Below are 13,779 nucleotides of genomic sequence, written 5' to 3'. Positions count from 1 at the left end.
GACGTAGATGCATAATTATTATACCATACACAAAGATCCAAGCCTGTAATCCTGAAGAATACAAGAGACTGTCAACCAAACAATGTATACATTATAGGGCTGTCTACTCGAGTTAAGGCCAACTTCTATCACAAAACGTCTGTTTGACGCAGACAGATAGTGTGACGTTCTCAGCATCTGAAAATGATTGCAGGGAGTTGTATCCATCAGAATGAGGCTGTTAGACTTTTGGGAACAGTGTACTACTAAGACTGTTCGATTTTGTTGGATATGATAAAGACGTCTGTAAAGTCCACTAACGTTAGGATTTGCCTTGAAGGTAGTTACATTATTTTCCTTCTTAATGTCAAGGATAAAACAGACTGTGCCTTCACGTTCCCCAGCTACTTCTCATGTAATTCGATTTTTCCCCACCACCCATCAGCACAGGAAGTGACATCACTGGATCTCCCATCATACACCTCCACAGGATGTGGCATCACTGAATTTCCCATCATCATGAAAATGGCATCAACATAGGGTTTGCGGTGCTAGAATCACCATCTTCCCAGCTTTCAGGAACAGGCAGACTCGAATCACAAAACCACATTTTTCAACACAATTTTGGCTTTTTACTGGGACATACCCCATTTTTACTATTTTTTGTGCTTTTAGCCTCCTTCCAGTTAGTGACAGAAATGGTGTGAAACCAATGCTGGATCCCAGAAAGCTAAACATTTGAGAAGTAGACAAAATTCTTAATGCAGCCAGAGGTAATTTGTGTAGATCCTACAAGGTTTTCCTACAGAAAATAACAGCTGAAATAAAACAATATTGAAATTGTGGTGACCAAAAAAATAAATAAAAAATAAAAAAATTCTACACGTTTTGCTCTAACTTTTTCCTGCGATGTCAGATTTTCAAAAGCAATATACAGTTACAGTGGAATCTTCTGTTTGCGGGTATATATAGGGCTTGTAGGCTCATCAAGAACCCTAGGTACCCAGAAGCAATACATGAGCTGCACCTTGCAATGGGTTTTCATTGCATACCGGGTATACAGCAAATCATTTGGTGAAATATAAAGAGTGAAAAATAGGTATCAAGGAAACCTCTGCATTTTCAAAATGGGCACAAGATAAGGTGTTAAGAAGCAGTGGTTATTTGGACACATTAGCATGTGAATTACAGAACATTTCTCAAATAGATGTATTTTTTACTCATTGCCTTACATTTAGAAGGAAAAAATGTAGAGAAAGACAAGGGGCAATAACACTTATTCTTCTATGCTATGTTCCCCCAAGTCTCCCGATAAAAATGGTATCTCAATTGTATGGGTAGGTCTAGTGCCCACGACAGGAAACACAACATGGACACATCACATTTTTACCCTGACAAATGACATGTTTATTGAAAGTGCCTTGCTGTGGATTTTGGTCTCTAGCTCAGCTGGCACCTAGGAAAATCTACAAAACCAGGGCTCTCACCAGGTTCTGCTACCCAGAATCCTTTGCAAACCTCAACATTTGGCAAAAAAAATAAAAACACATACACACACGTTTTCCTCATATTTCAGTGACAGAAAGTTCTGGAATCTGAGAGGAGCCACAAATTTCCTTCCACTAAGCGTTTCCCCCAAGTCTCCTGATAAAAATGGTACATCACTTGTGTGGGTAGGCCTAGTGCCTGTGAAAGGAAATGGCCCAAACCACTAAGTGGACACATCAAAATAATTGAATACAAAACTGCCTGTTTTAGCGGGGGACGAGGGTATGGGGGGTAACCTGCGTTTTTGGTCCTGGGGTCAGCAGCCATATAGGGAAATCTACCAAACAGAAACATTTCTGTAAACTAGACACCCAAGGGAGTTCATGGAGGTGTGACTTGCGTGGATCCCCCAGTGTTTTCTTACCCAGAATCCTCAGCAAACTTCAAATTTAGCTTTAAAAAAAAAAAAAAATCCCCACATTTCTGTGTGGGGTCACTGCACCGGCACAAATTTCCTATCACCCAACGTTCCCCTCAGTCTCCCAGTAAAAATGATACCTCACTTGTATAGGTGGGCCATGTGCCTGTGACAGGAAAGAGCCAACAACTTGTCGAAATTGAGGGGTCCAAAAGGACAGTGGAAAAAAAATTTGTTTAAGCTGACAAGTGGGGCAGAATTTTTATCGGTATAGATGAGACAATCTGGGTGGTAGGAATTTTGTGGTTTCCTGCAGATTCCGGAAGGTTCCATCACATAAATGTAGGAAAAATGTCTGATTTCAAGCAAAGTTGGAGGTTTGCAGGGCACTGTGGCTAAGAAAATGGTGCAGGGTGCATGAAGCACACCACCCTGGACTCACCCGGATGCTTAGTTTTCAGATGTGTCTAAGTCTTGTAGATTTTTCTACATGGCAGCATCCTAAAGTCCAAAAAGTGCAGCCTTCACCATTCCAAGTGGGACGATTTTGAAAGTTAAACAAGCTTTCATGGCCCAAATGTAAAACCAAAACCCAAAATAATTAAATGTCCTCTTGCTTGCCGTGGGATAAGATGTTTTATTGTGCAGGGGAGAGGTGAAAGACTGTTACCCCCTTTAGCTGGGGTGGGGGCATAACCATACCCATACTGGTTGGTAGTCGGCATCCCACTTTATTTTTTATTTTAATTTTTTTTAATTCCCTGGATCTAGTAGGCTCCCCCCCTCCTCCCCCTTTCGGGGAGGGGATCGGGGGTAACTGCCCCATCTGCCCACCGGTGGGCAGAACAACTTTGTCCCCATAATGGCTATACCACCACTCTTTTTTTGAGTACAACAAAAAATTCTTCCTTGGTCTCTGGTGGGTTTCGTGCCCCTCTTGGGGGCAGATGGGCCTTACAAAAATAGGATGATCTGCCCTCAAGGGAGGCAGATATGGCCAACAGTAATGTGCCCCCATGGGAGCAACCCTTGCCCAAGGCATTGCACCCCCCCCCCAAACAAAACACACACACCAATCCCTGGTGTCTGATTGGTTTCTGCCCCCCTTGGGGGTAGATAGGCCCCTTTCTATTAGGCTGATCTGCCCCCAAGGGGGTGAAGAAATGGCCTCAAATAAAAATGCCCCCAAGGGTAACGACCCTTGCCTATGGGGTCACTCCCCTTGCGTGAAACCGACACAAAAAATCCCTGGTGTTTTGGGGCAGATCGGCCTAATATAAACAGGACGATCTGCCCCCAAGGGAGGTCAGAAATGGCCTAAAATAAAATTGCCCCCCCACAGGGAGCGACCCTTTCCCAAGGGGTTGCTCCCTTCATGACAGTAACAAGAACAGATTCTTGGCCCAGGAGTGGGGACTCCAATCATATGAATGTGCAATCAATTTGGCATGTCTCAAGGTAGTGCAGTCTTGCTATAATTAGGAAGGGTGCCCCAAGCGCTACCCACATAGTGGTAGGGGCCTATTGCCCTTGCTAGGAGAGCAGTGGTGGCAGTATTACATTTTTATGTTTTATAAGTCAGTAGTGTGAACAGAACTTTTTACCTTTGACACTGAAGTGGCCCTTACCAGCCCACTCTTGTTAAGATTGGCTATGTAGATGACTGCTAGAAATGGGGTTCCTGGTTGGACAGGATAGGCACCTCAGGCCAGGCAGGGACCACAACTCTAGTCAGGACAAGAGAGCTACACACCCAAGATAACCCCTACTCACCCTCTTGGTATACCTGGCACGAGCAGTCCGGCTTAACCCAAAGGCAAAAAACACAAACACACTAAATTCACCACAAAGAATGATACTGTATTAAACAAAACAGCAGAGACCAAAAACAACATTAATCAGTAGTACCCTGCTACACAAACATTTGTCAGATTATCACAGATTACTAGTACTCTACTAACACAGCAGTTGTCAGGTCTTCATTAGTAATTAAATAAAACATTTAAATAAAAAAAAAAAGCATAATGATGGACGGAATGCTGGAACAATGCAAACATTCACCCCACCAGTCACAAAGATCTGGGTTTAATCCATTGTTTTTTTTGCCCACCACTCCACCTCAGTTTGGACCAAGCCATATGCAGATCAGTCTCGACCCTGTTCCTCATGGGAACAGTCCAACCCGAACTGCCAAGCCAGGTCCCCCCTGGACTGGAAGCAACCATCCTGGACCGGTTTCAGGGTATCACCATTCATCAGCCAGGCTAGCTTGAATCTAGTCAAACAGTGAGCACGGGACCCACATCTGGGCATACCCTTCGCACTTAGGGTGAAAAAAGCAGCAATAACAGATGATGGGCGGAATGCTGAACAGTGATAAAATTCACCTCCAGTCACAAAGATCTGAGTTTAAGCCATGTTTTTTTTTGTCCACCACTCACCCCAGTTTTCCCCCCAAGTGGGAATGTTTGCATTGTTCCGCATTCTGTCCATCATCTGTTCGTTTTGCTCAGGTCATCATTATTACCAGGAACGCACAAAGTGTAACATTCTCATATTGCATTAGTCATAAACACATCCTGCAGTGCATTCTGAAATTATACACATTCAGCGTGCACACTGAGGGCAAGAGTACTGCAATGCAATGTAGCTTATATCCAGAATGCCGCTTTCAGAGTGAGAGAGCGGCGTTCCTGCGCCGCCTCTTAGGGGAAATGCAGTAATTGCATGCAGTACCCTAAAGGAAGGTGATCCCACTCTTCTGACGGGGCAGCCTGGTGGTGGATCCTGGAAAAAGAGGACCTGCAAGAGAAGGGGACCAAATCCAGTCCACACAGGAGTGTCCAGGTGGGGCAGAAGCCACTACCCACCCTTCTGTGGATGATGATCCGGGTTGATGGTGGATGATGAAGGCCACCTGTGGAGCCCAGGAACTGAACAGAAGTCGCTGAAGTTGTGCAGATGCTGTCCCACTTCGGTCTGCAGTCTAGTAAGTGGTCAGGAGGACCACCAACAAGCCTTGGCAAACACAAATATGGGCAGAACAGGATTTGCAGAGAAGAAGAGGCCCAGCAAGGTCCACAGGACTGGACCCTTGGAGGGGAGTCCGGGCTGACCCACAGCAGTCGGGAGAGCCAGCAGAAGCAGTCATAACCCCCCACAGGCAACCCACTGGCAGCAGGCATGAGAAGTTGCAGTGAGGCCCAGTCAGCACACATGAAGAGGAGTCCCACGTTGCTGGAGCAGCAGACGAGAGAATGTCCTTGTAAGGATGAAGTGCTGGAGGCTGGGGCTTCTTGGAGCCTGAAGATCCCTCAGAGAAGGAGTCAACAGCCTTGGTTGCTGCAAGAGTCGTGGTTCACAGGGGTTCTGTCCTGCAAGGAGAGGCAAGGGCTCTCCCTCTCCCAAGTTAGACAGAAGGCAGAGAGGACCAAGAGGACCACTCAGAACCACCACCTGTGTTAGAGTATTGTAAGGAAATGCCTCCTTGGCATGGTTACCCCCTGACCTTTTGCCTTTGCTGATGCCAACTTATTATTTGAATGTGTGCTGAGGCCTGCTAACCAGGCCCCAGCACCAGTGTTCTTTCCCTAAAAACTGTACCTTTGTTTCCACAATTGGCACACCCTGGCATCCAGGTAAGTCCCTTGTAGCTAGTACCCCTGGTAGCAAGGGCCCTGATGCCAGGGAAGGTCTCTAAGGGCTGCAGCATGTCTTATGCCACCCTGGGGACCCCTCACTCAGTACAGACACACTGCTTACCAGCTTGTGTGTGCTGGTGGGGAGAAAATGACTAAGTCGACATGGCACTCCCCTCAGGGTGCCATGCCAACCTCACACTGCCCATGGCATAGATAAGTCACCCCTCTAGCAGGCCTTACAGCCCTAAGGCAGGGTGCACTATACCATAGGTGAGGGCATAAGTGCATGAGCACTATGCCCCTACAGTGTCTAAGCAAAACCTTAGACATTGTGAGTGCAGGGTAGCCATAAGAGTATATGGTCTGGGAGTCTGTCATGCACGAACTCCACAGCACCATAATGGCTACACTGAAAACTGGGAAGTTTGGTATCAAACTTCTCAGCACAATAAATGCACACTGATGCCAGTGTACATTTTATTGTGAAATACACCCAGAGGGCATCTTAGAGAGGCCCCCTGAAAACATACCCGACTACCAGTGTGGGCGGACTAGTTTTACCAGCCTGCCACACACCAGACATGTTGCTGGCCACATGGGGAGAGTGCCTTTGTCAATCTGTGGCTAGTAACAAAGCCTGTACTGGGTGGAGGTGCTTCTCACTTCCCCCTGCAGGAACTGTAACACCTGGCGGTGAGCCTAAAAGGCTCACCCCCTTTGTTACAGCGCCACAGGGCATCCCAGCTAGTGGAGATGTCTGCCCCCTCCGGCCACGGCCCCACTTTTGGCAGCAAGGCCGGAGGAGATAATAAGAAAAACAAGGAGTCACTGGCCAGTCAGGTTAACCCCTAAGGTGTCCTGAGCTGAGGTGACTCGGACTTTTAGAAATCCTCCATCTTGCAGATGGAGGATTCCCCCAATAGGATTAGGGATGTGCCCCCCTCCCCTCAGGGAGGAGGCACAACGAGGGTGTAGCCACCCTCAGGGCTAGTAGCCATTGGCTAACCCCCAGACCTAAACACACCCCTAAATTGAGTATTTAAGGGGCCCCAGAACCTAGGAAGACAGATTCCTGCAACCTAAGACGAAGGACTGCTGACCTGAAGCCCTGCAGAGAAGACGGAGACATCAACTGCTTTGGCCACAGCACTACCGGCCTGTCTCCCCACTTCGAGAGAAACTGCAACAGCGACGCGCTCCCCAGGGTCCAGTGACCTCTGGGGCCTCAGAGGACTACCCTGCATCTAAAAGGACCAAGAACTTCCGAGGACAGCGGCCCTGTTCCAAAGAAACTACAACTTGCAACAAAGAAACAACTTTTAAAGGACTGCACGTTTCCCGCCGGAAGCGTGAGACTTTCCACTCTGCACCCGATTCCCCCGGCTCGACCTGCGGAGAAACAACACTACAGGGAGGACTCCCCAGAGACTGCGACTCTGTGAGTAGCCGGAGCTGACCCCCCTGATTCCCCCCCAGTGACGCCTGCAGAGGGAATCCAGAGGCTCCCCCTGATCGAGACTGCCTGCTTCCAATAACCCGACACCTGGTAAAGACACTGCACCCGCAGCCCCCAGGATCTGAAGGATCCGACCTCCAGTGCAGGAGCGACCCCCAGGTGGGCCTCTCCCTTGCCCAGGTGGTGGCTACCCCGAGGAGCCCCCCCCTTGCCTGCCTGCTTCCCTGAAGAGACCCCTGGGTCTCCCATTGAAATCTATTGCAAACCCGACGCCTGTTTGCACTCTGCACCCGGCCACCCCCGTGCCGCTGAGGGTGTACTTTTTGTGCTGACTTGTGTCCCACCCGGTGCCCTACAAAACCCCACTGGTCTGCCCTCCGAAGTCACGGGTACTTACCTGCTGGCAGACTGGGACCGGGGCACCCCCTTCTCCATTGAAGCCTATGCGTTTTGGGCACCACTTTGACCTCTGCACCTGACCTGCCCTGAGCTGCTGGTGTGGTAACTTTGGGGTTGCCATGAACCCCCAACGGTGGGCTACTTTGGACCCAACTTTGGACCCTGTAGGTGGTTTACTTACCTGCAAGACTAACCAAAACTTACCTCCCCCAGGAACTGTTGAAATTGCACTGTCTAGTTTTAAAATAGCTTATTGCCATTTTTGCTAAAACTGGACATGATTTTGTGACGATTCGAAGTTCCTAAGATACCTGAGTGAAATACCTTTCATTTAAAGTATTGTTTGTAAATCCTGAACCTGCGGTTCTTAAAATAAACTAAGAAAATATATTTTTCTATATAAAAACCTATTGGCCTGGAATTGTCTTTGAGTGTGTGTTCTTCATTTATTGCTTGTGTGTGTACAACAAATGCTTAACACTACCCTCTGATAAGCCTACTGCTCAACCACACTACCACAAAATAGAGCATTAGAATTATCTCTTTTTGCCACTATCTAAGGGGAACCCTTGGACTCTGTGCATGCTATTTCTTACTTTGAAATAGTACATACAGAGTCAACTTCCTACAAGTATCCAATGAGTTCCTGTGAAAAGCAGATCCCAGCAGACAGACGTCGTTGCCTTAGGTGCCTGCGCATGCAGGAGAGTGACTCCTTCACTCCAAGGGAGATTCCTTCTTGCTTCGTTGGTATAGCTGAAGTCTTGCTGACCTCGGAGTATGCACAGCAGTGGAAATGGTGCAATTGCTACAAGAAGTCGGAGAAACAATGTTGCAAGGTGAGGTCATCTCAGGAGCTGCAGGCTTGTTTGGTTCCAGGTGAAGTCCAGCAGTGGTTCCATCGGCCAGGAGCAGAAGAGGTCGATGCAGAGGAGTCCTGGTGAAGTCTTGCACGCCGAATCTGGTGACCCCGCCTGCCAGGGAGTCCCTAAATAGCCCTAACAAGGGGCTCGGTCACTATGCAGGGTGCCAACCTATCATTGACATTAGACACCTGTTCTGGCCAACCAGATGCTCCCAGGGGCCTCTGCAAATCTTGTTTCCAAAATGGCAGAACCAAGGGGACACCTGGAGAAGCTCTGAGCACCGCCCCTGGGGTGGTGATCGACAGGGGAGTGGTCACTCCATTTCCTTTGTGTGGTTTTGCGCCAGAGCAGAAACTGAGGGTCCCTGGACTGGTGCAAACCAGATTATGCAAGGAGGGTACCAAATGTGCCCTTAAAAGCAAGCCGTGGGGAGGCTACCCCCCCCCGCAGCCTTGTAACACCCATTTCCAAGGTAGAGGGGTGTTGCATCCCCTCTCCCACTGGAAATCCTTTGTTCTGCCTTCCCCTGCTTGAGCTGATCAAGCAGCAGGAGGGCAGAAACCTGTCTGGAGGGGCTGCAGCAGAGTGTGCTGCCCACAAACCCTGAAAGACTGGTAGAAACAATACTTGGGGGTAGGGGGTGTCCTCTAAGGAGCCCCCAGAGTGCATGGAATCATGCCACCAATACTGTCATTAGTACTGAAGTATGATTCCGACATGTTTGATCCCAAACATGGCTAGGTTTGGATTTACCATTATATAGCTGGACCTGTGGCCAGTACAAGCGTAAAATGGCTTCCCCACACTTACAAAGTCCAGTGCATTGGAACTGGAGTGCACAGGGGCACCCCTGCTCATGCAGAGGTGCCCTCATGAACAGGAACCTGCACCCTGTCCTCTGGGCTAGGGGGGGGGCTACCATAGGGGTGACTTAGAGTGGCCTGGTGCAGTGACCAGCAGTGAAAATGTTAATGCACCCTTTTTTTTTTTTTTTTTTTTATCCAGCCTGCAATGGCAGGCCTACAGAGAGTTTGTATGGGCTCCCGTGGGTGGCATAATACATGCTGCAGCCCGATGGGGACCACTGGTGTACCAATGTCACGGGTACCTGAGACACACACTAGGGACTTACAGGGGTACACCAGTATGCCAACTGTGGGGTGTAAAGAGTATCAAAGCAACCGTATTTAGAGGAGAGAGCACATATTCAGAGGAGAGAGCACAATCACTGGGGTCCTGGTTAGCAGGCTCCCAGTGAAAACAGTCCAAGCACACTGATAAACAGGCAAAAAGTGGGGGTAACCATGCCAAGAAGAGTAACTTTCCTACACTAAGCAACAGCCAAAGTTTGTTATTTCCTTCTATGCACCTGCTTACTGACTACTGATAGTGATAGCCTTGCTCTCCATGTTTATGAACTCCATAAAACTTTCAAAGGAGGAAAGTTGTAATCATACTTCCCAGCCATGAGTGTCTTCTTTGAACTAAAACACGATCACCGATACAAACTATCAATTCATGGTCTCAATCTGGGATTGTTTGTCACCCATCAAAGAACTGTGGCCCAACTCCACTTCTTAAGACATCCCTGCTAAGCTATAGACTACTAACATACCAAGGGTATTCTTAAAACCAAAGGCTATGTCGGATTGTAATGGGTAATCTACTGGAGGTCATAGTCTTGCTCAAGGCTGCCTGAACAATCATAAGTTTGATTTAGGTTACCATTACTGAAGAAACAGTGCTTGGTGCCCTGCCCAGGCTGTAGAGACACATGAATCTTGAAAATTGTACGTGGCTTGATATCAGGAGACGACCGACACGTTGAAAAAATTCCAATTCCTTCAAAAGGAAAAACATGCTAAACAAATGCTAGGATATACTCAACATATGCAGATGCAGGATCCATTAGATGCATGCAAACAAAATGAACTGGTGTCCCCTGTGCACCCGGCCCCTTTTATATTGGTAGATATTCCACTTCCAAATCAGCCAAGAGGCTACTAAAGGAAAGTGGCTTTGTGAGTTTCACATCTAGTCTGGCACCTGGGAGGGGCTAATGTAATTCTGCCACATTCAATATCTGCTATAAAAGACCTGCACTTGTATAGCCTCAAATAAAGGAATGTACATATCTATATAGATCAATTCAGAACCTAACTATAACGTCCCTGTAACCTTTGGTTTTTTAAGTCAATTTCTAAGGTCTTTTTAATTCTATTTCTTAACTATAACATCCCTCTATGTTTTTTTAAACAAAGTAATTCTAATTACTATATGATAATTCAACAACCCCCCACGGACAGCCTTCAGCTGTGCGCAGCGGAAGTTCACTGCAGGGCATGGATAGCGGTAAACCCCATATAACCACCCAACCCCACATCACACACAACCTTTGGCCGTGGGTGACAGAGATTGGCTACAGGCCCTGGCCCGCTGCCAGGCCCTGCAGCCAACCCCTATAACCGCCCAATCCCGCACCGCCCACGCCCTTTGGATGTGCGCGGCAGGAGTTGGCCGCAAGGAACAATGTTTTCATGTTTCCCTGCACGTATATTTGCATGCATGGAAACAGAAGAAACTCTGCAAGCAGGAGCTGTTTGCAGAAAACATAGTTTTTTGCTTTTGCTCAGTGGGAGCAGTCAGCTCCCCTTGCACAAATCTTTATTTGCCATGGAAAGGTGGCAATCCCTGGGGCCCCAACTGGGTCAGGCAGGTGAAGCAGAGTCCCAAGATGGCTGCCAACACTTCCTTGTTTGAAATGTTGGCAGTCAATCAGAGCTGTGCATTTGCCATGCACGAGCTCTTAATATTCGCAGTCATCATCGTAAGAGATATACAAATTTGTTTTCCCTTTAAGATCTCAAAAACTACTGAACAGATTTACACCAAATAAGCGAAAGCACAATCTGGATACTGAAAGCTAGCTTTCTGCCAAATTTGGTGTAATTCCGCCCAGTGTTCCGGGCTGCAGCCTTCTTCAAAGGTCCTATGGGAATTACCATGGGAAACAACTTTTTGGACCCCCTCCCCACCATTTTTTTTCTCAGCCTCGCTTGACAGATCACACTGAAACTTTCTGTGCACAACAAGAATCAACAGAGCATTTATTGTGAAGATTCTTCAAACGGCACCAAAGATATAGGCAAGTCAAAAAACGCTTTTCATATGAAAATATGGCCCCCACTAGGTAATATACATACACACATACATATATCATATTACCTACTGGCGATAGCCAGTAAGTAGTTATAGTTAGGACCTAGTTTCCATAGACCAAGCTTTTGTTCTGCTATTAACTTTCACTCGGTTTGACGAAACTTCACAACATTTTCAAAACTAGTGTCCTGGTTACTTCAGCTGCTGGCTGGAAACATCTGGGGTGATCCATCAAGTGGGGGGTGGATTTGGGGTGTCAAAATTTTCCCCATGCAATTTCCTATAGGAATTTTAGGCATGACTAAAGCCGAAGCCGCTGAACAGAATTACACCAAATCTGGCAGAAAGCTAGATCTTGGTCCAGAAAAAAGATATTGTAGTTTGGTGTAAATCTCTTCAGTAGTTTTGGAGTTATTAAAGGAAAAAGAAATATAGATATCTAGCGACACGGACCCATTGCAGATCCACTTGCGAAGGATCAGTGGAAAAAGCAAGGCCTGGATTGACTGGCCGCAACCTGAGAGGAAAGTTGCAGCCACCATTTTCTTTCTTGCATCGTGTTGGTGGGCAGATTATCACCCTGTAACTTTCATGGAAGAAGCTGAGGTGGATAAACTTTTTTACTACAAAGTTTTGTGAAGATTTGTCAAATTTCTACTATGTTTTTAGCAAACCATAAAAATCCATTTCCTATACTAATTAAGCCCTAACTAGAACTACACAGAGACAAACACCATGCTTACTCTTGTTTTTATTTATATTCGTGCAAAGTGATGACCAACTGAATTTTCCTGGATAAACCTTCGATCAACTTCACCTTGAGAAAATAAACTTTGCAATGTAGCGCTGTTCAAAAATGATATTATAAGCAGGGGCAGCTCCTCCATTAGACATGAGGGGCTTTGTCCCACTAATTAAAATCCCCCAAAACACTGCTAAGAGTTGAAAAGTAAAAAGGTAATAAAGTTAATTTATTACCATTTTATTTTTCTTCAACCCGTCCCAAACTGAGTGTCAGGGCAGGGCCTGCTGAGGGACAGCAGCAGGGAGGAGTTGTGGGCTGCCTGTGCACTTAAGTTTGAAGTGTGCATGTCTATTTAGCCGGCTGTTTTGCATCTCCAAGCCACACATGCACACTTTAAACCCCTAAACCCAGCTGTTTTATACAGTTGGGTTGAGGGTAAACACAGGCCTCCAGCGCCCTCTGGAGCTGCGAGAGAGGCCGCTCCCTCCAATGCTGGTGCTCCTCTCGTGTTGATTAACAGCGTGAGAGCAGCCCCAGGACTGGTAAAGGGAGTTGGCTATGGCCCACGATGAAGCCTGGAGAAGAGAATAAGAATATTGGACCGTAGAGAGGAGGACGTGTCATGCAGCAACCAAGGTAAGTGACTTTTTATTTTACGGAGCCCACTCCTTACATGTAGCACACATGCATGCACCCACTCACCACCCATTTGTTTGCCCCCCCCTGCTCTCGGTAGTTGGCAGCCACCACTGAATATAACTACTATGCGCTCTGAACTCCCAAATAAAAAATAAATACAAAACTTTTAATAATGTCGTATGGGATTTAAGAACATTAGAATATACTGCGATACTCTCAAGTGATAATGTCAAGATTTTCTGGCTAGAGAGCTAATCTTTTCTGCTTCATTTTTCCTTGGTAAAGGAAAATGTTTTTGTTCTAAGAAATAGGATGCTTGTATCAAATGTATATTGCAACTTAATTTAATAAAGAAGCTTTGCCAATAGACATTAAAAGTGAAACAGGTGTGATGGGTAGCTCAGTGTTAATCCTATAACACCCTGAAAGTGAGAGCACACAGCCGCACCATCCTTGCACACGGACGTCAGTTTATTATTTTTCCAATCAAATTTTGCTACCAGTGTGATGAAAACTAACTTTAGTACCTTTTAACATGTTGGAAAAAGCTAGCGTTCACGTTTGCAAAATATAAATACAAAATAGATAATAAATACATAAAAAACTCAGCAAAAAAATGAATGCTTGCAAATGATGATTTAAAAAAATAATAATAAAACAGAGACTAGCCTACCAACCACAGCAGTAAATTAAAGTACGTTCTAGGTGGATGTGACCATCTACAAGAGGGCAATGTTGTCACTCGCAGTAGAAAGCACCAATGGCTGAAGTTGGCTGACTCATACCCCAAAGCTGTAGGCGTCGGTAGCTAACTGTTGGATGACACTTCAAGAGACAAATGGATAAAGCGAGCTGATCAAAATTTAACCATATTTATGATTGTTTGGGAAAACACAAGGCGAGCAAAACAGCTTAAGCTGTGTCTAGGCCAAACCTGTTTTTTATGTATTTTGACATTATTTAAAGTCTTCACTAAGACAATTGCTGGA

At 46.4% G+C, this 13,779-nt stretch overlaps 1 protein-coding gene across 2 annotated transcripts in view; it reads right to left on the bottom strand.

The window, feature by feature from the left end:
• The window catches only part of TICRR (TOPBP1 interacting checkpoint and replication regulator), a 472,392-nt gene that overhangs the window by 421,166 nt on the left and 37,447 nt on the right, over positions 1-13,779 (bottom strand). The window lies entirely within an intron of this gene.

The sequence above is a fragment of the Pleurodeles waltl genome, chromosome 3_1, assembly GCF_031143425.1.
Source record: "Pleurodeles waltl isolate 20211129_DDA chromosome 3_1, aPleWal1.hap1.20221129, whole genome shotgun sequence".
In the NCBI taxonomy this organism is placed as follows: domain Eukaryota; kingdom Metazoa; phylum Chordata; class Amphibia; order Caudata; family Salamandridae; genus Pleurodeles; species Pleurodeles waltl.
The sequence above is the reverse complement of the archived record's forward strand: the minus strand, read 5'-3'. Positions and strand labels throughout refer to the sequence as shown.